General features: G+C 37.1%; 1 long non-coding RNA gene and 2 other non-coding genes across 3 annotated transcripts; 2 read left to right on the top strand and 1 right to left on the bottom strand.

The window, feature by feature from the left end:
- Positions 1-511: 511 nt before the first annotated feature.
- Positions 512-619, top strand: LOC112760886 (small nucleolar RNA R71). The gene has a single exon (XR_003181302.1). It is a non-coding gene; the product is annotated as a small nucleolar RNA R71 (small nucleolar RNA).
- Positions 620-8673: 8054 nt separating this feature from the next.
- Positions 8674-8781, top strand: LOC112760885 (small nucleolar RNA R71). Its single transcript, XR_003181301.1, has one exon. It is a non-coding gene; the product is annotated as a small nucleolar RNA R71 (small nucleolar RNA).
- Positions 8782-18911: 10130 nt separating this feature from the next.
- LOC112756477 (uncharacterized) lies at positions 18912-19981 on the bottom strand. The gene is made up of 3 exons (XR_003179360.3): positions 19563-19981; positions 19348-19484; positions 18912-18954 (listed from the first exon to the last, which is right to left on the bottom strand). It is a non-coding gene; the product is annotated as an uncharacterized lncRNA (long non-coding RNA).
- Positions 19982-22157: the final 2176 nt, after the last annotated feature.

The raw sequence follows: 22157 nt of genomic DNA, 5'->3' as shown, positions 1-22157 counted from the left end.
GTTTATTATTATTAAACCTGTTTCTTCCACCATTATTAAACCCTTGTTGAGGCTTTTGATCCTTCCATGAGAAATTTGGATGATTTCTCCATGATGAGTTATAGGTGTTTCCATAAGGTTCACCTAAGTAATTCACCTCTGCTATTGCAGGATTTTCAGGATCATAAGCTTCTTCTTCATAAGAAGCCTCTTGAGTACTGTTGGATACAGCTTGCATTTCATGCAGACTCTGAGAAATCATATTGACTTGCTGAGTCAATATTTTATTCTGAGCCAATATGGCATTCAGAGTATCAATCTCAAGAACTCCCTTCTTCATAGGTGTCCCATTATTCACAGGATTCCTTTCAGAAGTGTACATGAACTGGTTATTAGCAACCATGTTAATGAGTTCTTGAGCTTCTGCAGGCGTTTTCTTTAGGTGAATGGATCCACCTGCAGAAGTGTCCAGTGACATCTTTGATAGCTCAGATAAACCATCATAGAATACATCCAGGATGGTCCATTCTGAAAGCATGTCAGAAGGACACTTTTTGGTCAACTGTTTGTATCTTTCCCAAGCTTCATAGAGGGATTCACCTTCTTTCTGTCTGAAGGTTTGAACATCAGCTCTAAGCTTGCTCAGCTTTTGAGGAGGAAAGTACTTGGCTAAGAAAGCCGTGACCAGCTTATCCCAAGAGTTCAGGCTGTCTTTGGGTTGAGAATCCAACCATAATCTAGCTCTGTCTCTTACAGTAAAAGGGAAAAGCATGAGCCTGTAGACTTCAGGATCCACTCCATTAGTCTTAACAGTATCACATATCTGCAAGAATTCAGTTAAGAACTGAAAAGGATCTTCAGATGGAAGTCCATGAAACTTGCAGTTCTGCTGCATCAGAGAAACTAATTGAGGTTTCAGCTCAAAGTTGTTTGCTCCAATGGCAGGAATGGAGATGCTTCTTCCATGTAAATTGGAATTAGGTGCAGTAAAGTCACCAAGCATCTTCCTTACATTATTATTATTTTCGGCTGCCATCTCCTCTTCCTGTTCGAAAATTTCTGAAAGGTTATCTCTGGATTGTTGTATTTTAGCTTCTCTTAGTTTCCTTTTTAGAGTCCTTTCAGGTTCTGGATCTGCTTCCACAAGAATGTTCTTATCCTTGCTCCTGCTCATATGACAAAGAAGATGGCACAGAAAAATAATAATAATAATAATAGAGATCCTTTATACCACAGTATAGGGGTCCCTGTGTGAGTAGAAGAAGAGGGGGAGACAAAGAATGTAATGTAATGGAAGAAACACAACTGTGAGGAGGGTTGAGATGTGAGATGAGATGTTAGTAGATGAATAAATAAATAGAATAAGATGGGAGAGGGAGAATTTTCGAAAAATATTTTTGAAAAAGAGTTAGTGATTTTCGAAAATGGTTTTTGAAAAATGTTAGTATTTTTCGAAAATTTTTAAAATCAAAAATAGAAATAAGAATAATTAGTTAATTAAAAAGAAATTTTTGAAAAAGAGGGAAGATATTTTCGAAAATTAGAGAGAGAGAGAGTTAGTTAGGTAGTTTTGAAAAAGTTAAGAAACAAACAAAAAGTTAGTTAGTTAGTTGAAACAAATTTTGAAAAGATGAGAAGTTAGGAAGTTGGAAAAGATATTTTGAAATTAGATTTTTGAAAAAGATAAGATAAGAAGATATTTTGAAAAGATATGATTGAAATTAGTTTTTGAAAAAGATTTGATTTTTAAAATCACAATTAATGACTTGATTCACAAGAAATCACAAGATATGATTCTAGAACTTAAAGTTTGAATCTTTCTTAACAAGCAAGTAACAAACTTGAAATTTTTGAATCAAAACATTAATTGTTATTGTTATTTTCGAAAATTATGATATAAAAATAAGAAAAAGATTTTTGAAAAATATTTTTGGAATTTTCGAAAATAACTAAGAAATTTGAAAAAGATTTGATTTTTGAAAAAGATTTTGAAAAAGATAAGATTTTCAAATTGAAAATGTGATTTGACTCATAAGAAACAACTTGATTTTAAAAAAATTTTTGAAAAAGTCAATCCAAATTTTCGAATTTGATGAGAGAAAAAGGGAGAGATATTTTTTTGATTTTTGAAATTTTTTATGAAAAACATGAAAATTATGCAATGCATGAAATTTTTAGATCAAAACAATGAATGCATGCAAGAATGCTATGAATGTCAAGATGAACACCAAGAACACTTTGAATGTCAAGATGAACATCATAGACACAATTTTGAAAAAATTTTAATGCAAAGAAAACATGCAAGACACCAAACTTAGAATTCTTTAATGCTTACGCACTAGGAATTCAAGAATGCATATGAAAAACACCATACAACACAAAACAAAAAATCATCAAGATCAAATAAGAAGACTTACCAAGAACAACTTGAAGATCATGAAGAACACTATGAATGCATGAATTTTCAAAAAATGCAAGATGCATATGCAATTGACACCAAACTTATGATATGACTCAAGACTCAAACAAGAAACACAAAAAAATATTTTTAATTTTTATGATTTTCTAATTTTTTTGGATTTTTATTTCGAAAATTATATGAAAAAGAAAAAATAAGGATTCCAAAATTTTCAACATGAATTCCAGGAATCTTGCCATGTTTAGTCTAAAGCTTCAGTCCAGGAATTAGACATGGCTCACTAGCCAGCCAAGCTTTCAATGAAAGCTCCGGTCCAAAACACTAGACATGGCCAATGGCCAGCCAAGCTTTAGCATGTAAATCAGGAACAGTAGCAGGTGGATTAACAACAACTAGCTTGCTCTTGATAACAAATTGCTGCCTCAGTCCAAATAAATTTAGACATGGCTTTACAGCCAGCCAGGCTTCACATGCTTCATGAAACACTAGAATTCATTCTTTAAAAATTTTGAATAAAATTTTTTTCGAAAACAGGTGAGAAAATTTTTGAAAGATTTTGAAAAATTTTTGAAAAGAAAATAAAAAGAAAATTACCTAATCTGAGCAACAGGATGAACCGTCAGTTGTCCATACTCGAACAATCCCCGGCAACGGCGCCAAAAACTTGGTATGCGGAATCGTGATTACACTTTAATTATGTAAAATTCATTGCTCTTTCTTTCCCTGGAAATGGCGCCGAAAACATGATGCCAAGACCATGGTTCACAACTCCGTGTAACTAACCAGCAAGTGCACTGGGTCGTCCAACTAATACCTTACGTGAGTAAGGGTCGAATCCCACGGAGATTGTTGGTATGAAGCAAGCTATGGTCACCTTGCAAATCTCAGTTAGGCAGATATAATTTGATAATGGTGTTTTCGAATAATAAATAATAGAATAGGGATAGAGGTACTTATGTAAATCATTGGTAGGAATTTCAGATAAGCGAATGGAGATGCTTTTCATTCCTCTGAACCTCTGCTTTCCTGCTATCTTCATCCAATCAGTCTTACTCCTTTCCATGGCTGGCTTTATGTGATACATCACCACTGTCAATGGCTACTTTCGGTCATCTCTCGGGAAAATGATCCAATGCCCTGTCACGGCACGGCTAATCGTCTGGAGGCATCACCCTTGTCAATGGCTTCATCTTATCCTCTCAGTGAAAATGGTCAACGCACCCTGTCACGGCACGGCTATTCATCTGTCGGTTCTCGATCATGCTGGAATAGGATTTACTATCCTTTTGCGTCTGTCACTAACGCCCCGCAATCGCGAGTTTGGAGCTCGTCACATTCATTCATTCATTGAATCCTACTCGGAATACCACAGACAAGGTTTAGACTTTCCGGATTCTCTTGAATGCCGCCATCATTCTAGCTTATGCCACAAAGATTCTGAATAAGAGATCTAAGAGATACTCATTCAGTCGAAGGTAGAACAGAAGTGGTTGTCAAGCACGCGTTCATAGGGAATGATGATGATTGTCATGTTCATCACATTCAGATTGAAGTACGAATGAATATCTTAGAAGCGAAACAAGATGAATTGAATAGAAAACAGTAGTACTTTGCATTAATCTTTGAGGAACAGCAGAGCTCCACACCTTAATCTATGGAGTGTAGAAACTCTACCGTTAAAATTACATAAGTGAAAGGTCCAGGCATGGCCGAGATGGCCAGCCCCCAAAACGTGATCAATAGATCAAAAGATACCTAATACAATAGTAAAAGGTCCTATTTATAATAAACTAGCTACTAGGGTTTACAAAAATAAGTAATTGATGCATAAATCCACTTCCGGAGCCCACTTGGTGTGTGCTTGGGCTGAGCTTAAGTGTTTCACGTGTAGAGGTCCTTCTTGGAGTTGAACGCCAGCTTTTGTGCCAGTTTGGGCGTTCAACTCTGGTTTTGGCTCCTTTTCTAGCGCTGGACGCCAGATTTGGGCAGAAAGCTGGTGTTGAACGCCAGTTTATGTCATTTATTCTTGGCCAAAGTATGAACTATTATATATTTTTGGAAAGCCCTGGATGTCTACTTTCCAACTCAATTGGAATCGCGCCATTTTGAGTTCTGTAGCTCCAGAAAATCCACCTTGAGTGCAGAGAGGTCAGAATCCAACAGCATCAGCAGTCCTTCTTCAACCTCTGAATCTGACTTCTGCTCAAGTCCCTCAATTTCGGCCAGAAAATACCTGAAATCACAAAAAAACACACAAACTCATAGTAAAGTTCAGAAATGTGAATTTAACATAAAAACTAATGAAAACATCCCTAAAAGCAACTAGATCCTACTAAAAACATACTAAAAACAATGTCAAAAAGCGTATAAATTATCCGCTCATCACAACACCAAACTTAAATTGTTGCTTGTCCCCAAGCAACTGAAAATCAAATAGGATAAAAAGAAGAGAATATACTATAAATTCCAAACTATCAATGAAACATAGCTGCAATCATATGAGCGGGACTTATAGCTTTTTGCCTCTTGAATAGTTTTGGCATCTCACTTTATCCATTGAGGTTCAGAATGATTGGCATCTATAGGAACTCAGAGTTCAGATAGTGTTATTGATTCTCATAGTTCAGTATGATGATTCTTGAACATAGCTTCTTTATGAGTCTTGGTCGTGGCCCTAAGCACTTTGTTTTCCAGTATTACCACCGGATACATAAATGCCACAGACACATAATTGGGTGAACCTTTTCAGATTGTGACTCAGCTTTGCTAAAGTCCCCAATTAGAGGTGTCCAGGGTTCTTAAGCACACTCTTTTTTTTGCTTTGGACCTTGACTTTAACCGCTCAGTCTCAAGTTTTCACTTGACACCTACACGCCACAAGCACATGGTTAGGGACAGCTTGGTTTAGCCGCTTAGACCAGGATTTTATTCCTTTAGGCCCTCCTATCCACTGATGCTCAAAGCCTTGGGATCCTTTTTATTTGCCCTTGCCTTTTGGTTTTAAGGGTTATTGGCTTTTTCTGCTTGCTTTTTCTTTTTCTTTCTATTTTTTTTTCGCCTATTTTTTTTCTGCAAGCTTTGTTCTTTGCTGCGTTTTCTTGCTTCAAGAATCATTTTTATGATTTTTTAGATTATCAAATAACATGTCTCCTAGTCATCATTCTTTCAAGAGCCAACATATTTAACATTCTTAAACAACAACTTCAAAAGACATATGCACTGTTCAAGCATACATTCAGAAAACAAGAAGCATTGTCACCACATCAATATAATTAAGCTAAGTTCAAAGATAAATTTGAAACTCATGTACTTCTTGTTCTTTTGAATTAAAACATTTTTCATTTAAGAGAGGTGATGGATTCATAGGACATTCATAACTTTAAGGCATAGTTACTAACTACTAATGATCATGTAATGAAGACACAAACATAGATAAGCACATATAATTAGAAAACGAAAAACAGAAGAAATAAGAACAAGGAATGAATCCACCTTAGTAATGGTGGCGTTTCCTTCTTGAGGAACCAATGATGTCCTTGAGCTCTTCTATATCTCTTCCTTGTCTTTGTTGCTCCTCCCTCATTGCTTTTTGATCTTCTCTTATTTCATGAAGCATGATGGAGTGCTCTTGATGTTCCACCCTTAGTTGTCCCATATTGGAACTCAATTCTCCTAGGGAGGTGTTGATTTGCTCCTAATATTTATGTGGAGGGAAGTGCATCCCCTGAGGTTTCTCAGGAATCTCTTGATTTGCAGCCACATGTTCTACCACTGAGCTATAGACCCTTGAGATGAATCTTTCCATCTCCCATGACTCGGAGGTGGAAGCCTTTGTCTTCCCTTCCCCTCTTTTTAGAGGTTTAGGTGCCATCAATGGTAATGGAAAAACAAAAAGCTTATGCTTTTACCACACCAAACTTAGAATGTTGCTCGCCCTCGAGCAAAAGAAGAAGGAATAGAAGAAGAAGAAGATATGGAGGAGATGGAGGGATGTGTGTATGGATGTGAGTGGTGGATGGAAAACAGAAGGGATGGTCATGAATGGAGAGATAGAGGGTGAGGTGGGTGGGGATCCTGTGAGATTCACAGATCCTGAGATGATCCTGTGGGTCCACAGATCCTGAGATGATCCTGTGGGGTCCACAGATCTTGAGGTGTCAAGGCATTTACATCCCTGCACCAATTTAGGCATGCAAAATGCCCTTGCACACAACTCTGGGCGTTCAGCGCCAGGTTGGTGCCCATTTTGGGCGTTCAACGCCCATTTGTTGCCATTTCTGGCGTTGAACGACAGAACCATGCTTGTTCTGGGCGTTCATCGCCAGGATGTTGCCCATTTTGGGCGTTCAGCGCCAGAACCATGCTCTGTTCTGGCGTTGAACGCCAGGCAGATGCTTCCTCCAGGGTGTGATTTTTCTTCTGCTGTTTTTGATTCTGTTTTCAATTTTTATATTTATTTTGTGACTCCACATGATCATGAACCTAATAAAACATGAAAAACAAAAACAAAATTAGATAAATAAACATTGGGTTGCCTCCCAACAAGCGCTTCTTTAATGTCAATAGCTTGACAGTGGGCTCTCATGGAGCCTCACAGATGTTCAAAGCATTGTTGAGACTCTCCAACACCAAACTTAGAGTTTGGATATGGGATTTCAACACCAAACTTAGAGTTTGGTTGTGGCCTCCCAACACCAAACTTAGAGTTTGACTGTGGGGGCTTGGGTTGACTCTGCTTTGAGAGAAGCTTTTCATGCTTCCTCTCCATGGTTGCAGAGGGAGATCCTTGAGTTTTAAACACAAGGGAGTCCTCATTCCATTGAAGGACTAGTTCACCTCTGTCAACATCAATCACAGCTCTTGCTGTGGCCAGGAAAGGTCTTCCTAGTATGATGGATTCGTCCTCTTCCTTTCCAGTATCCAGGACTATGAAATCAGTAGGGATGTAAAGGCCTTCAACCTTTACTAACACGTCCTCTACTTGTCCATATGCCTATTTTCTTGAATTGTCTGCCATCTCTAATGAGATTTTAGCAGCTTGCACCCCATAGATTCCCAGTTTCTCTATTACAGAGAGGGGCATGAGGTTTATTCCTAAACCAAGGTCACACAGAGCCTTAAAGATCATGGTGCCTATGGTACAGGGTATTATGAACTTTCCAGGATCCTGTCTCTTCTGAGGCAATGTCAGTTGATCCAGATCACTTAGTTCATTGATGAACAAGGGAGGTTCAACTTCCCAAGTATCAATGCCAAATAATTTGGCATTCAGCTTCATGATTGCACCAAGAAACTTGGCAGTTTGCTCTTCAGTAACATCCTCATTCTCTTCAGAAGAGGAATACTCATCAGAGCTCATGAAGGGCATAAGGAGGTTCAATGGAATCTCTATGGTCTCTAGATGAGCCTCAGAGTCCTTTGGTTCCTCAGAGGGAAGCTCCTTATTGATCACTAGACGTCCCAGGAGGTCTTCCTCCTTGGGATTCACGTCCTCCTCTCCTTCTTTGGGTTCGGCCATGGTGCTTATGTCAATGGCCTTGCACTCTCCTTTTGGATTCTCTTCTGTATTGCTTGGGAGAGTACTGGGAGGGATTTCAGTGATCCTTTTACTCAGCTGGCCCACTTGTGCTTCCAGTTCTAATGGAAGATCTTGTTTCATTCATGAAACTTACAGTGGCCTTAGATAGATCAGAGACTAAGTTTGTTAAATTAGAAGTATTTTGTTCAGAGTTCTCTGTCTGTTGCTGAGTGGATGATGGAAAAGGTTTATTATTATTAAACCTGTTTCTTCCACCATTATTAAACCCTTGTTGAGGCTTTTGATCCTTCCATGAGAAATTTGGATGATTTCTCCATGATGAGTTATAGGTGTTTCCATAAGGTTCACCTAAGTAATTCACCTCTGCTATTGCAGGATTTTCAGGATCATAAGCTTCTTCTTCATAAGAAGCCTCTTGAGTACTGTTGGATACAGCTTGCATTTCATGCAGACTCTGAGAAATCATATTGACTTGCTGAGTCAATATTTTATTCTGAGCCAATATGGCATTCAGAGTATCAATCTCAAGAACTCCCTTCTTCATAGGTGTCCCATTATTCACAGGATTCCTTTCAGAAGTGTACATGAACTGGTTATTAGCAACCATGTTAATGAGTTCTTGAGCTTCTGCAGGCGTTTTCTTTAGGTGAATGGATCCACCTGCAGAAGTGTCCAGTGACATCTTTGATAGCTCAGATAAACCATCATAGAATACATCCAGGATGGTCCATTCTGAAAGCATGTCAGAAGGACACTTTTTGGTCAACTGTTTGTATCTTTCCCAAGCTTCATAGAGGGATTCACCTTCTTTCTGTCTGAAGGTTTGAACATCAGCTCTAAGCTTGCTCAGCTTTTGAGGAGGAAAGTACTTGGCTAAGAAAGCCGTGACCAGCTTATCCCAAGAGTTCAGGCTGTCTTTGGGTTGAGAATCCAACCATAATCTAGCACTGTCTCTTACAGTAAAAGGGAAAAGCATGAGCCTGTAGACTTCAGGATCCACTCTATTAGTCTTAACAGTATCACATATCTGCAAGAATTCAGTTAAGAACTGAAAAGGATCTTCAGATGGAAGTCCATGAAACTTGCAGTTCTGGTGCATCAGAGAAACTAATTGAGGTTTCAGCTCAAAGTTATTTGCTCCAATGGCAGGAATGGAGATGCTTCTTCCATGTAAATTGGAATTAGGTGCAGTAAAGTCACCAAGCATCTTCCTTACATTATTATTATTTTCGGCTGCCATCTCCTCTTCCTGTTCGAAAATTTCTGAAAGGTTATCTCTGGATTGTTGTATTTTAGCTTCTCTTAGTTTCCTTTTTAGAGTCCTTTCAGGTTCTGGATCTGCTTCCACAAGAATGTTCTTATCCTTGCTCCTGCTCATATGACAAAGAAGAGGGCACAGAAAAATAATAATAATAATAGAATTCCTTTATACCACAGTATAGGGGTCCCTGTGTGAGTAGAAGAAGAGGGAGAGACAAAGAATGTAATGTAATGGAAGAAACACAACTGTGAGGAGGGTTGAGATGTGAGATGAGATGTTAATAGATGAATAAATAAATAGAATAAGATGGGAGAGGGAGAATTTTCGAAAAATATTTTTGAAAAAGAGTTAGTGATTTTCGAAAATGGTTTTTGAAAAATGTTAGTATTTTTCGAAAATTTTTAAAATCAAAAATAGAAATAAGAATAATTAGTTAATTAAAAAGAAATTTTTGAAAAAGATGGAAGATATTTTCGAAAATTAGAGAAAGAGAGTTAGTTAGGTTGTTTTAAAAAAGTTAAGAAACAAACAAAAAGTTAGTTAGTTAGTTGAAACAAATTTTGAAAAGATGAGAAGTTAGGAAGTTGGAAAAGATATTTTGAAATTAGATTTTTGAAAAAGATAAGATAAGAAGATATTTTGAAAAGATATGACTGAAATTAGTTTTTGAAAAAGATTTGATTTTTAAAATCACAATTAATGACTTGATTCACAAGAAATCACAAGATATGATTCTAGAACTTAAAGTTTGAATCTTTCTTAACAAGCAAGTAACAAACTTGAAATTTTTGAATCAAAACATTAATTGTTATTGTTATTTTCGAAAATAACTAAGAAATTTGAAAAAGATTTTATTTTTGAAAAAGATTTTGAAAAAGATAAGATTTTCAAATTGAAAATGTGATTTGACTCATAAGAAACAACTTGATTTTAAAAAAATTTTTGAAAAAGTCAATCCAAATTTTCGAATTTGATGAGAGAAAAAGGGAGAGATATTTTTTTGATTTTTGAAATTTTTTATAAAAAACATGAAAATTATGCAATGCATGAAATTTTTAGATCAAAACAATGAATGCATGCAAGAATGCTATGAATGTCAAGATGAACACCAAGAACACTTTGAATGTCAAGATGAACATCATAGACACAATTTTGAAAAATTTTTAATGCAAAGAAAACATGCAAGACACCAAACTTAGAATTCTTTAATGCTTACGCACTAGGAATTCAAGAATGCATATGAAAAACACCATACAACACAAAACAAAAAATCATCAAGATCAAACAAGAAGACTTACCAAGAACAACTTGAAGATCATGAAGAACACTATGAATGCATGAATTTTCGAAAAATGCAAGATGCATATGTAATTGACACCAAACTTATGATATGACTCAAGACTCAAACAAGAAACACAAAAAAATATTTTTAATTTTTATGATTTTCTAATTTTTTTGGATTTTTATTTCGAAAATTATATGAAAAAGAAAAAATAAGGATTCCAAAATTTTTAACATGAATTCCAGGAATCTTGCCATGTTTAGTCTAAAGCTTCAGTCCAGGAATTAGACATGGCTCACTAGCCAGCCAAGCTTTCAATGAAAGCTCCGGTCCAAAACACTAGACATGGCCAATGGCCAGCCAAGCTTTAGCATGTAAATCAGGAACAGTAGCAGGTGGATTAACAACAACGAGCTTGCTCTTGATAACAAATTGCTGCCTCAGTCCAAATAAATTTAGACATGGCTTTACAGCCAGCCAGGCTTCAAATGCTTCATGAAACACTAGAATTCATTCTTTAAAAATTTTGAATAAAATTTTTTTCGAAAACAGGTGAGAAAATTTTTGAAAGATTTTGAAAAATTTTTGAAAAGAAAATAAAAAGAAAATTACCTAATCTGAGCAACAGGATGAACCGTCAGTTGTCCATACTCGAACAATCCCCGGCAACGGCGCCAAAAACTTGGTACGCGGAATCGTGATTACACTTTAATTATGTAAAATTCATTGCTCTTTCTTTCCCTGGAAATGGCGCCAAAAACATGATGCCAAGACCATGGTTCACAACTCCGTGTAACTAACCAGCAAGTGCACTGGGTCTTCCAAGTAATACCTTACGTGAGTAAGGGTCGAATCCCACGGAGATTGTTGGTATGAAGCAAGCTATGGTCACCTTGCAAATCTCAGTTAGGCAGATATAATTTGATAATGGTGTTTTTGAATAATAAATAATAGAATAGGGATAGAGGTACTTATGTAAATCATTGGTAGGAATTTCAGATAAGCGAATGGAGATGCTTTTCGTTCCTCTGAACCTCTGCTTTCCTGCTATCTTCATCCAATCAGTCTTACTCCTTTCCATGGCTGGCTTTATGTGATACATCACCACTGTCAATGGCTACTTTCGGTCATCTCTCGGGAAAATGATCCAATGCCCTGTCACGGCACGGCTAATCGTCTGGAGGCATCACCCTTGTCAATGGCTTCATCTTATCCTCTCAGTGAAAATGGTCAACGCACCCTGTCACGGCACGGCTATTCATCTGTCGGTTCTCGATCATGCTGGAATAGGATTTACTATCCTTTTGCGTCTGTCACTAACGCCCCGCAATCGCGAGTTTGGAGCTCGTCACAGTCATTCATTCATTGAATCCTACTCGGAATACCACAGACAAGGTTTAGACTTTCCGGATTCTCTTGAATGCCGCCATCATTCTAGCTTACGCCACGAAGATTCTGATTAAGAGATCTAAGAGATACTCATTCAGTCGAAGGTAGAACGGAAGTGGTTGTCAAGCACGTGTTCATAGGGAATGATGATGATTGTCACGTTCATCACATTCAGATTGAAGTACGAATGAATATCTTAGAAGCGAAACAAGATGAATTGAATAGAAAACAGTAGTACTTTGCATTAATCTTTGAGGAACAGCAGAGCTCCACACCTTAATCTATGGAGTGTAGAAACTCTACCGTTAAAATTACATAAGTGAAAGGTCCAGGCATGGCCGAGATGGCCAGCCCCCAAAACGTGATCAATAGATCAAAAGATACCTAATACAATAGTAAAAGGTCCTATTTATAATAAACTAGCTACTAGGGTTTACAAAAGTAAGTAATTGATGCATAAATCCACTTCCGGGGCCCACTTGGTGTGTGCTTGAGCTGAGCTTAAGTGTTGCACGTGTAGAGGTCCTTCTTGGAGTTGAACGCCAGCTTTTGTGCCAGTTTGGGCGTTCAACTCTGGTTTTGGCTCCTTTTCTGGCGCTGGACGCCAGATTTGGGCAGAAAGCTGGCGTTGAACGCCAGTTTACGTCATCTATTCTTGGCGAAAGTATGGACTATTACATATTTCTGGAAAGCCCTGGATGACTACTTTTTAACGCAATTGGAAGCGCGCCATTTTGAGTTATGTAGCTCCAAAAAATCCACTTTGAGTGCAGAGAGGTCAGAATCCAACAGCATCAGCAGTCCTTCTTCAACCTCTGAATCTGATTTCTGCTCATGTCCCTCAATTTCGGCCAGAAAATACCTGAAATCACAGAAAAACACACAAACTCATAGTAAAGTCTAGAAATGTGAATTTAACATAAAAACTAATGAAAACATCCCTAAAAGTAACTAGATCCTACTAAAAACATACTAAAAATAATGTCAAAAAGCGTATAAATTATCCGCTCATCAGTTGGTCTCTTGGCATCTTTTCATAACAAGTGCTAAATGGTCAAGGCAGGAGCTAAATGAGTCTCCAAATACTGAAAAGTCATCCATGAAGACTTCCAGAAACTTCTCTACCATATCAGAGAAGATAGAGAGCATGCACCTCTGAAAGGTTGCAGGTGCATTACACAGACCAAAAGGCATTCTTTTGTAAGCAAATACTCCAGAAGGACATGTGAATGCTGTTTTCTCTTGGTTCTGAGGATCTACTGCTATTTGGTTTTAACCTGAATAGCCATCCAAAAAGCAGTAATATTCATGACATGCTAGTCTCTCTAGCATCTGGTCTATGAATGGTAAAGGAAAATGATCATTTCTGGTGGCTGTATTGAGCCTTCTGTAGTCAATACACATGCGCCACCCTGTAACTGTTCTTGTAGGAACCAGTTCATTTTTTTTTATTATGAACCACTGTCATGCCTCCCTTCTTGGGAACAACTTGAACAGGGCTTACCCAGGGGCTATCAGAAATAGGATAAATAATCCCAGCCTCCAGTAATTTGGTGACCTCTTTCTGCACCACTTCCTTCATGGCTGGATTTAGCCGCCTCTATGGTTGAACCACTGGCTTAGCATCATCCTCCAATAGGATTTTGTGCATACATCTAGCTGGGCTTATGCCCTTAAGGTCACTTATGGACCACCCAAGAGTTGTCTTGTGTGTCCTTAGCACTTGAATTAGTGCTTCCTCTTCTAGTGGATTTAAAGCAGAGCTTATGATCACTGGAAAAGTGTCACCTTCTCCCAGAAATGCATATTTTAGGGATGGTGGTAATGGCTTGAGCTCGGGTTTAGGAGGTTTCTCCTCTTCTTGAGGAAGTCTCAGAGGCTCTTTCAATTCCTCTGAACCCTCCAAATCAGGCTGAACATCTTTAAAGATGTCTTCCAGCTCTGATTCAAGACTCTCAGCCATGTTGACCTCCTCTACCAAAAAGTCAATGAGATCAACTTTCATGCAGTCTTTTAGTGTGTCTGGATGCTGCATGGCTTTGACAGCATTCAACTTAAACTCATCCTCATTGACTCTCAGGGTTACTTCCCCCTTTTGGACATCAATGAGAGTTCGTCTAGTTGCTAAAAAATGTCTTTCTAGAATGAGAGTAGCACTCTTGTGCTCCTCCATTTCCAGCACTACAAAGTCAGTGGAAAAGGCGAATGGCCCAACCCTGGCAATCATGTCCTCAATCACGCCTGATGGGTATTTAATGGAGCCATCAGCAAGTTGGAGACATATCCGGGTTGGTTTAACTTCTTCAGTTAAACCAAGCTTTCTGATAGTGGATGTAGGTATTAGGTTGATGCTTGCCCCAAGATCACATAAAGCTGTCTTGGTGCAATTACCCTCTAATATGCATGGTATCAGAAAGCTCCCGGGATCTTTAAGCTTTTCTGGAAAGCTTTTTAGAATGACTGCACTGCATTCTTTAGTGAGGAGAACTCTTTCAGTTTCTCTCCAATCCTTTTTATGACTCAAGATCTCTTTCATGAACTTGGCATAAGAAGGTATTTGCTCAAGTACCTCTGCAAACGGAATCTTTATTTCAAGAGTCCTGAGATAATCTGCAAAGCGAGCAAATTGCTTATCCTGCTCCTCTTGGCGGAGTTTTTGAGGATAAGGTATCTTGGCTTTATATTCCTCAACCTTAGTTGCTGCAGGTTTATTTCCTACAGAAGTGGTTGGAGAAGCCTTTTTAGAGGGGCTGTTATCAGCACTTGTGTATGTCTGATCCCTCACTGGCATTTGAATGCCAGGGTTAGAAGCTGGATTGGCGTTGGATGTCAACTCCTTACTTGTTCCTGGCGTTTGAACGCCAGAACTGAGCTTTCATTGGGCGTTTGACGCCAACTCCTTGCTTGTTTCTGGCGTTTGAACGCCAGAGTTATTCCTCTCTAGGCTCTTACTGTCCTCAGAGAGATTTTGAATAGCAGTTTGTTCATTTCTTGGCTTCCTGCTACCTTGAAGTGAGGTATTTAATATTTTCCCACTTCTTAATTGAACTGCTTGGCACTCTTCTGTTATTTGTTTTGATAACTGTTGTTCTGTTTGCTTCAACTGTACCTCCATATTTATATTAGCCATTCTTGTGTCTTGTAGTATCTCCTTGAATTCGGCCAGCTGTTTTGTTAGAAAGTCTAATTGCTGATTGAATTCAGTAATTTGTTCTGCAGGACTAAGTTCAGCAGTTACTGTTTTAGCCGCTTCTTTCATAGAAGATTCACTATTTAGGTACAGATGCTGATTTCTGGCAACTGTATCAATAAGCTCTTGAGCCTCTTCAATTGTCTTTCTCATGTGTATAGATCCACCAGCTGAGTGATCTAGAGAAATTTAAGCTTTCTCTGTAAGCCCATAATAGAAGATGTCTAACTGCACCCATTCTAAAAACATTTCAGAGGGGCATTTTCTTAACATCTCTCTGTATCTCTCCCAGGCATAATAAAGAGATCCATTATCTCCTTGTTTAAAGCCTTGGATGTCCAGCCTTAGCTGTGTCATCCATTTTGGAGGGAAGTATTGATTCAGGAATTTTTCTGACAGCTGTTTCCATGTCCTTATGCTAGCCGTAGGTTGTTTATTTAACCACCTCTTAGCTTGGTCTTTTACAGTAAATGGAAACAGTAATAATCTGTAGACATCCTGATCTACTTCCTTATCATGTACTGTGTCAGTAATTTATAAAAACTGTGCCAGAAACTCTGTAGGTTCTTCCTATGGAAGACCAGAATACTGGCAACTTTGCTGCACCATGATAATGAGCTGAGGATTCAACTCAAAGCTACTGACTCCAATGGAGGGTATACAGATACTGCTCCCATATGAAGCAGTAGTGGGATTAGCATATGATCCCAGAGTCCTTCTGGACTGCTCGTTTCCACTTAGGTCCATGATGGAGAAAAGGAAATTGATGTGAATTACAATTAAAATATACTTTTATTTTTATTTTATAAAAGGAGAACGAATAAAAAAATGAAATAAAATAACTAGAAATTAAATATAGATTTCGAAAATAAAAAAAATTTAAAACTAAAATAATTACTTAATTAAGAAGATTTGAAAAACTTTGAATATGATTTTTGAAAAAGATTTTAAATTTTGAAATAGAAATCTGAATTTTAAAAGCAATTTTCGAAAATTCACTTTAAAATAAAGAGAAAATATATTTTTTTTATTTTTGAATTTTATGATGAAAGAGAAAAACACACAAAAGACACACAACTTAAAATTTTTAGATCTAATGTTCTTTATTTTCAAAAATTTTGGAGGAAAACACCAAGGAACACCAAACTTAAAAATTTTAAGATCAAAACACAAGGAAGACTCAAAAACACTTTGAAGACTCACAAGAACAACAAGAACATGAAGATAGAACACCAAACTTAAAATTTTTTAGAAAACCAAAATAAAATTTTCGAAAACTAAAGAAAAATCAACAAGAAAACACCAAACTTAAAGTTTGGCACAAGATTTATTCAAAGAAAAATTAGTTTTGAAAAAGTTTTTTAAAAAAAGATAGCCAATTACCAAGAACATAAGCACAACGCTCTAGCCAATTGAGCTATAAATTTAACGTGTTTTAACAAGGTATTTAGTAAATAAAAAATTTTTTGAAACTAAAAATTCGAAAAAAGCACAAGAAAAACAAGAAAAGACACAAAACAAGACAAACCAAAGATCAAACAAGGAAAATAAACAAGAACACTTGAAGATTAAGAAAGAACAATGAACACAAATTCGAAAATTTAAAAGAAAATAAAATAAAATAAAAAAAATGTAATTGACACCAAACTTAAAATATAAGACTAAACTCAAGTAGAAAAACTCAATTATCAGTTTATAAAATTTTCGAAAAATTTAAAAAGAAAAAATAAGGATTTAAAAAAAGAAATTTCAACCAAAAACAATAATAGAAGACTCTAAACCAAAAAGAAAAATTTTTCCTAATCTAAGCAATAAAATAAACCGTCAATTGTCCAAACTCGAACAATCCCCGGCAACGGCGCCAAAAACTTGGTGCACGAAATTGTGAATCACACTTTTCACAACTCGTACCACTAACCAGCAAGTGCACTGGGTCGTCCAAGTAATACCTTACGTGAGTAAGGGTCGAATCCCACGAGATTGTTGGCTTAAAGAAATCTATGGTTATTTTGTAATTCTTAGTCATGATATCAATTATAATTATCAGTTTGAATTGCGAAAAATAAAAGAGCATGAAATAAATACTTGTTATGCAGTAATGGAGAATATGTTGGCGTTTTGGAGATGCTTTGTCTTCTGAACCTCTACTTTCCCCCTATCTTCTTCTTCACGCATGCAAGGTTCCTCCTATGGCAAGCTGTGTGTTGATGGATTACCGTTGTCAATGGCTACCATCCGTTCTCTCAGTGAAAATGGTCCAGGTGCGCTGTCACCGCACGGCTAATCATCTGTCGATTCTCACTCATGCTGGAATAGGATCCATTGATCCTTTTGCGTCTGTCACTACGCCCAACCCTTGTGAGTTTGAAGCTCGTCACAGTCATTCAATCCCTGAATCCTACTCGGAATACCACAGACAAGGTTTAAACTTTCCGGATTCTCAAGAATGCTGCCAATGGATTCTAGCTTATACCACGAAGACTCTGATTAAGGAATCCAAGAGATACTCATTCAATCGAAGGTAGAACGGAGGTGGTTGTTAGGCATGCGTTCATAGGTTGAGAATGGTGATGAGTGTCACGGATCATCACATCCATCATATTGAAGTGCGAATGAACATCTTAGATAGAAACAAGCGTGTTTGAATAGAAAACAGAAATAATTGCATTAATTCATCGAGACACAGCAGAGCTCCTCACCCCCAACAATGGAGTTTAGAGACTCATGCCGTCAAAGAGTACAAAGTTCGGATCTAAAATGTCATGAGGTACAAAATAATCCTCTAAAAGTTGTTTAAATAGTAAGCTAGTAATCTAGGTTTGCAGAGAATGAGTAAACTATGATAGATAGTGCAGAAATCCACTTCTGGGGCCCACTTGGTGTGTTCTGGGGCTGAGACTTAAGCTTTACACGTGCTTAGGCTGTTTCTAGAGTTAAACGCCAGGTTGTAACCTGTTTTGGGCGTTTAACTCCAACTTGTAACCTGTTTCTGGCGTTTAACGCCAGACTGCAACATGGAACTGGCGTTGAACGCCAGTTTACATCATCTATCCTTGCGCAAAGTATGAACTATTATATATTTCTGGAAAGCCCTGGATGTCTACTTTCCAACGCAATTGGGAACACGCCAATTGGACTCTTGTAGCTCCAGAAAATCCATTCCGAGTACAGAGAGGTCAGAATCCAACAGCATCAGCAATCCTTTTTCAGCCTGAATCCGATTTTTGCTCAACTCCCTCAATTTCAGCCAGAAAATACCTGAAATTATAGAAAAACACACAAACTTATAGTAAAGTCCAGAAATATGAATTTTTCCTAGAAACTAATGAAAATATACTAAAAACTAACTAAAATATACTAAAAACTACATGAAATTAACCCCAAAAAGCGTATAAAATATCCGCTCATCAAAATACCATTCTGTATTATTATTTAAGGCAATATAAAATGGATTACAAAAAAGATAATGATGCATTAGATTCTCTTCAATATTGAAATTTCTCTCTCTCTCTCACGCACAAATATATATATAAGTGTAACCAGATGATGTGCGTGCATAGCACATAGGATCAAAGAAGCAGAGTTTTTACCATTGAGTTGATGGGTAACGTTGTAATCCTGGTTGGTGGTTGATATAATAGAAGATCCTATCTGCGACTTTGTGCCGGACACAGCATATGAATTATGTGTCGTCAGCCACGAGTATTTATTGAACGCCAAACCTTTCACCTACCAATTCAAAAAGGACAAAATGCAGTGTCGTTGAGATTGAGCTCATGTACCAAAAGGGGTTAGAGAACACATATCTGGATCCTTCCATGGACCCTTATCAGAATGCATGCAGCCTCCATTATCAGCACAGGTACAAGTACCTCCTAAAAACTCTGGCAACTCACTATCAATGCAAAAGTAATGGATAAGAACAATGTGGAGTGTAAAAACTAAAAATGGATTAAAAGTAATAATGAGTTATATGGCTCACCTAGCATCAATCACTTCTAGCAATTTGCTTTGATACTTGTTGCCAAGTACCTGTAAATGTAGAATTAATTTCAGTTTAAATCCTACTTTCCTTGAGAAAACTAAAGAGGATTAATTAGCATACAATCTTTGTTCTCACATGGATCTTAGATGTGGTCTTTGGATCAAGGAAGTTCTTAAAAAGTGTGTATTGAGGAGTTACCAATTGATTTTTATCATGAAACAATTTCCAAACATAAACTTTAAGATACTCATTAGCAAAATCTAACAGTTAATTATGCAAAAGAATGACAGGAGTGCAGAACACCTTTACATCTGCTTAAGAAGGCCTCCAATTTCTTATGTCTCTCTCAGTTGTCTTAAACTGACCCTGCAAGTGGAAGGAGGGTCCCCAAATATATACAAAATCATTCACCTGTTGTTCAATGCACCCTCAGTTTTCACCTAAGAAGAACATCATAATTATAACAACAACATATCATGCAATACCTTGCAGGAAAAAAAACTAATTCCAAAACATACCCCAAGCTTCAGGTATCGCATGCCATTAATGATACTGAGGCTTTCACTTCTTGCTGCACTGGTGTCAATTCGACGGGTATTAAGTTCCATGAAAAAACGCTCAGTAACAAAACTAAATCTGAAACAGAAAGACAGGAAAAACCATTAACTCTAACATGAGATTTCACAGTCTAGACACAAGGCAAAGTGCACACTAATGGTTTAACTTTTCATTATTAACCTGACATACTGACATCTAATGGTGATTAATGTATAGCTCCAGAAAAGAAAACCCTCAAACATTAAATCTAAGAGACACATGCAGAAAAATTAGTAACCATGAAAAATTACAAAGCTTTATATTTCAGGGTTAAAACATGAAAGTTACATCTGAAATGGAGAACTAACATTTAAGTTCTTTCTAATTAGTCAATAATCATTTTTAAAAAAATAAAATAAAATAAAACACACACACACACAACTCACAAAGGTCTTTTTCTTTAGTCCCTGCCCTGCTGGAACTAAGCAGACAAATGATCGAAGGTAGTGAAAGAATAATACAAATCCAAATACAAAATGAGGGGGGAATATGAAAGACCTAGTTAGAAGTATACCTTCAAAAGAAAGTAGGAAAGTAAACTCATAAGCATCCAAAATCATTTTCCTGAGAAGATGAACTAGCTCTAGGATGAGAACTAGAACATGCACCATCAGATGGGGATTCAAGTCTCAACAGAACATCTAAATGTACCAGTAACCTTATTGCTTTTATCAGAATATCTAAATGGGAATAGTTCTGTATTGGCTAAGTTGCTACCCTTCAGGAACAAGAGCAGCCACCTGTGAATGTAAAGACAGAAAATTTAGTAGACATATACCCAAATAAGATGGAGGAAGTAAAAAGAAAGACATCAGAGGAACATTAAATTCACTCATTCTTTCACACTGTCAAGTCAGACTAGTAAGTCAGTGAAAGATTTATAAGTACAAATTTCAAAATCTAAAATTTGGCCCTAGGTATGAGCTCAAAAGAGAATCCATTGGTGAACAGTTTCTAATTTTCTCCATCACAAATCTTTCCTCACTTATAACCAACGCAGAAATGATATATAATACAAGTTGCAGCATATATCTTTGAACATGAATAAAAACAGAATCAATCAAAAAATTTCTAGTGCTGATGAATCTTTTTATAAGAAGGCTATTTTGAGTTATTACCATAACTAAGTATAACTAAATGATAATATTGGCTAAAATCACATTCTATTGATGAAAATTTTCTAGTTCTTATACCGATTTGGAAAATGCTATAATAGATAAGGACCTATGGCTTAGAAACAATTCATCTCAATTATATCAACAAAGCAAAGGAGAATGATTGATGACCTAGCACAAGAAATACATAAAGCATAAGCTCCTCAAAGAAAATATTAGACTCAAAGACAATAACACAAACACCTTATGGACAAAAAATTGCATGAAACATGTTTAAACTCAACTGATGAGAAAGATTACTAGAGAAATCATTTCAAAAACAGTCAAGTAATGCCATTGTTCTTTTAGATAATTCCTCTATGGCTTAGAAACAATTCATCTCAATCATATGGGCATATTATATGGATAATGGTTCTGAGTGTCCGTACAATCCAGAGCTTTCCTCTTCACCAAAATCAAAGCGTCAATGCTCGGCCATAGCGGATGTGGACTGTGGAGAAGTACACTCGCCACTACTACTCCACTACGATTCAAAATCCAGCGCTGGCCTGGATGAGATGAAAAATGAGTTTGTTTGGAATGTTGATCTCAAGAGTGAAGAGGAACAGTTTCCTATTTTTTATTCTAGTCACAATTAGGTGCAAATGCTTGCCAAAAAACCTAGGGTTCCTATTTCAATTGCAATAACAGTAACTCAATCATAATCATAATCATAATCACATCAATAGCAATCAAAAACAGCAGTTACAAGTTTACAATAAAATATAAACCAGATTCAACCGCACCTCTTCTTATTCTTGCTGTTGCTGTTGATCTTGCTACGCAAACAGTGGAATCACTCGCGATGAATCCTTGCATACGACCTAAAAGAGGCAAGCCGACCTTACTGATCCAGAACGAAAGGGAAGTGCTGAGATTTTGGCGGAGAAGACACAGGGAACGGCAAGGAGAGGAAGCTGGAGGGGCCGTCATCAGAGGAGATCGCCGCTAGAGAAGCTGTCGCGAGAGGAGATGTCATCGAAGAAGATCGTCGTTGGAGGAGATCGTCAGAGAACGCAAGAGGGAGAGGTCACTGCAATAGCGCTGTATACGAGCTTCAACTTTCAACCAACTGAAGTACTGAACCAAGTGTTTCTGAAACTAGGAATTTCTAATTTGTCATTTTATATACAAGTGTTAACGGGGGTTCAAAATCGCCATAATGACCAAAACTGTCACCAAATTCAAATTTAATATCGGCAGCTATCCAAATTGCTATAATATCCGAATATTACGGCGATTTTAAAGAACCGCCGATTTTAAAGAACCGCCATAATATAAATACCATTTTAAACTTATTTTTTTGTAGTGTAAGAATCTAACAAAGATGAGCAGGAGGAAGTAGCTTAACAGGTCTCTTAT

Source organism: Arachis hypogaea, chromosome 16 (assembly GCF_003086295.3).
Source record: "Arachis hypogaea cultivar Tifrunner chromosome 16, arahy.Tifrunner.gnm2.J5K5, whole genome shotgun sequence".
Classification (NCBI taxonomy): domain Eukaryota; kingdom Viridiplantae; phylum Streptophyta; class Magnoliopsida; order Fabales; family Fabaceae; genus Arachis; species Arachis hypogaea.
This window is presented reverse-complemented; position numbering and strand designations above follow the sequence as displayed.